Here is a 3,821-nt window from a genome sequence, read left to right as displayed (position 1 = left end):
AGAATGTGTATTCTGTTGCTTTGGGATGGAATGTTCTGAATATATCTGTAAAGACCATTTGATCCAGTGTTTCCTTTAAAGTCTTTAGTTCCTTGTTGATCTTTTGCTTAGACGATCTGTCCATTTCAGTCAGGGAGGTGTTAAAGTCCCCCACTATTATTGTATTGTTGTCAATGTGTTTCTTCGCTTTTGTTATTAATTGCCTTATATAATTGGCTGCTCCCTTGTTAGGGGCATAGATATTTATAATTGTTAGATCTTCTTGTTGGATAGACCCATTACGTAGGATATAGTGTCCTTCCTCATCTCTTATTACAGTCTTTGTTTTAAAATCTAATTTTTCTGATATAAGGATTGCCACCCCAGCTTTCTTTTGGTGTACATTAGCTTGGTAAATAGTTTCCCACCCCCTCACTGTCAAACTGGGGGTGTCTTTGGATCTAAAATGAGTCTCTTGCAGACAGCATATTGATGGGTTTGTTTTTTAATCCAATCTGATAGCCTGTGTCTTTTGATTGGGACAATAACCCATTTACATTTAGGCTAACTATTGAAAGATATGAATTTAGTGCCATTGTTTTGCCTGTAAGGTGACTGTTACTGTATATTGTCTCTGTTCCTTTCTGATCTATGATGCTCTTAGACTCTCTCTTTGCTTAGAGGACCCCTTTCAATATTTCTTGTAGGGCTGCTTTCATATTTGCAAATTCCTTTAGTTTTTGTTTGTCCTGGAAGTTTTTTATCTCTCCTTCTATTTTCAATGACAGCTTAGCTGGATATAGTATTCTTGGCTGCATATTTTTCTCGTTTAGTGCTCTGAAGATATCTTGCCAGTCCTTTCTGGCCTGCCAGGTCTCTGTGGATAGGTCTGTTGCCAACTAATATTTCTACCATTGTAGGTTACATATCTCTTCTCCTGAGCTGCTTTCAGGATATTCTCTTTGTCTCTGAGACTCGTAAGTTTTACTATTAGATGTCGGGGTGTGGACCTATTTTTACTGATTTTGAGAGGGGTTCTCTGTGCCTTCTCGATTTTGATGCCTGTTTCCTTCCTCACATTAGGGAAGTTCTCTGCTATAATTTGCTCCAATATACCTTCTACCCCTCTCTTTCTTTCTTCTTCTTCTGGGATCCCAATTATTCTAATGTTGTTTCGTCTTATCGTATCACTTATCTCTCGAATTCTGCCCTCGTGATCCTGTAGTTGTTTATCTCCGTTTTTCTCAGCCTCTCTCTTTTCCATCATTTGGTCTTCTATATCGCTGATTCTCTCTTCTGCCTCATTTATCCTAGCAGTTAGTGCCCCCATTTTTTATTGCACCTCAAAAATAGCCTTTTTGATTTCGACTTGGTTAGATTTTAGTTCTTTTATTTCTCCAGAAAGGGTTTCTCTAATAACTTCCACGCTTTTTTCAAGCCCAGCTAGTATCTTTAAAGTCATGATTCTGAACTCTAGGTCCAACATCGTACTAATGTCCGTATTGAGTAGGTCCCTGGCTGACGGTACTACTTCTTCTTCTTTTTGCTGAGGTGATTTTTTTCGTCTTGTCATTTTGTGCAGAGGAGAATAGATGAATGACAGAACAAAATGCTAACAGGTTAACAACGTCCCCAGAAATATACTGTATACAAATCAGAAAAGACCTGAAACCAGGGGAAAAGAAAGGGAAAGAAAGAAAAAAGAAAGAGAAAAGAAAAAGATAAAAACAAACAACAGAACAAAACACAAAAAACAATATGATCAAATATGATCAGTCTAGTGCATAAATCAGTGCCACACACTAGATTTTGGGCATATTTTGGTCTGTTAGAAGAAAGTGTCTCCTAAAATTTTAAAGGATGAAAGACTTATATATGTACCAAATAAGGGTTGATACAATGAAGGGATGGAATGGAAGATGACTGTAAAGATGAAAATTATAAAAGATTTTATAAAAGGAACTGATAAGAAGTTGTTTGAAAAAAGAAAGAAGATGAAAAAAAGAAAAGGAAAAAGAAGGAGAGAATGTGATCAGGCAGGAGACTAGAACAAAGCCATACACTAGTGATTTAGGGTATATTTTATCTCAAAATTTTAAAGAGAGAACAACATATATATATATATATATATATATATATATATATATATGCCCAAAATAAGGGTAACTACACTGAAGGGATAAAAGATGACTCTAAAAATGGGAAATAAAAAATGTGTTTTTTTAAAAAAGTGATTGATATGATGTTGGTTGTAAAAGGGAAAAAGAAAAATTTAAAAAAAACAGCTAAAAAAATATTAACTTTGAAAAACTAATGAATCATGGTAAAAAAGCCATGAATTCTATGTGCAGTATTCCCCTAGCGCTGGAGTTCTCCCGTTCTCCTTGATCGGTAAACTTGGTCTTGGCTTGCTGGCTGTTCGCTGATCTTCTGGGGGAGGGGCCTGTTGCCGTGGTTCCCAAATGTCTTTGGGTCGGGGCTAAGCAATCTGCTCAGGCTTTGCTCTCAGGAGCTTTTGTTCCCTGCAAGCTCTCGGTACAGCTTTGAAGGACCAGAGTGAAAATCGTGGCCTCCCAATCTCTGCCTGGAGGAGCTGAGAACTCAGGGCCCTGCCCCTCAGTGTGCCCCCAGAGAAAAGCAGTCACTCCCGTCTCCCCGGTCTCCTGCCACACTCCGTGCTCACCCAGCCTGTGATTGAGTGTTTCTATCTCTGGCACCCAACCCCGTGTGGAATCTCCAAACCCAGCAGATCCCTGCTATGCGCTCCCGCGCTGCTCCTCCCGGGGGAGGAAGGGGATTCTCCCCGGTTCTGCCGCTTGTTGTGTCCCTGCTGGAGGAGCAGTGGCCCGACTGGGCCGTGGATCACAGTTTATGGCAACCCCGGGCTGAGAGCTAGCTCCTCAGCCCCGTCTCTGAAGCCAGCTTCCCCGCTCTGATACCCGGGAGCTCTGCCGCACTTAGACACCCCCAGTCTTTCTGTGATCCCAAGGTTCCTGAGACCACACTGTCCTGTGAGGGTTCCATCCCCCGCTTAGCCACTGGAGGGATGTCCCTCAGTGGAGCCGACTTCTAAAAGTTCTGATTTTGTGCTCCGTGGCTCTATCACTTGCCAGAAGCGGCCGACGGAGGCCCCCTTCCCCACTCTCTATCCTCCCAAATATCGCCTCTGATTCACTTCTCCACACGTCCTACCTTCTGTGGTTGCTTCTCTGTTCAGAGAGTTGTTTGTACTCTCTTCTTGGATCTCCTGTTGAGTTCGTAGGTGTTCAGAATGGTTTGATCCCTATTCAGGTGAATTCCTGAGACTAGATGAAATCCAGGTCTCCTACTCCTCCGCCATCTTGCTCCAAGATTTCAGCTGTGAATTCTATTGATAGCCTTATGGGGGCCCCCTTATATAACATGTTTTTCTCTCTTGATGCATTCAAAATCTCTTTGTTTTATTTTTGGCAGTTTTATTTTAATGTGTCTCAGTGTAGTCTTTATTGAATCTGTATAGGGACCTATGAGTTTATGTACTTGGATATCCATATCACTCCCCAGATTTGGAAAGTTTTCAGTTACTATTTCTTTAAATAAATTTTCTTTCTTTTCCTTCTTTCTTTTCTTTCTTTCTTTCTTTCTTTCTTTCTTTCTTTCTTTCTTTCGTTCGTTCGTTCGTTCGTTCGTTCGTTCTTTCTCTTGCTTGCTTGCTTGCTTGCTTGCTTGCTTATCCTTCAGGGACTCCCATTGGGCAAATATTGATTTACTTAATATTGTCCTTTAATTCACACATACTTCCTTCACTCTTTTCATTCTGTTTCTTTCTTTTTTCTTTTCTGCTTGGATAATTTCAAATGACC

The sequence above is a fragment of the Zalophus californianus genome, chromosome 17 (genome assembly GCF_009762305.2).
Source record: "Zalophus californianus isolate mZalCal1 chromosome 17, mZalCal1.pri.v2, whole genome shotgun sequence".
NCBI classification, from domain to species: domain Eukaryota; kingdom Metazoa; phylum Chordata; class Mammalia; order Carnivora; family Otariidae; genus Zalophus; species Zalophus californianus.
This window is presented reverse-complemented; position numbering follows the sequence as displayed.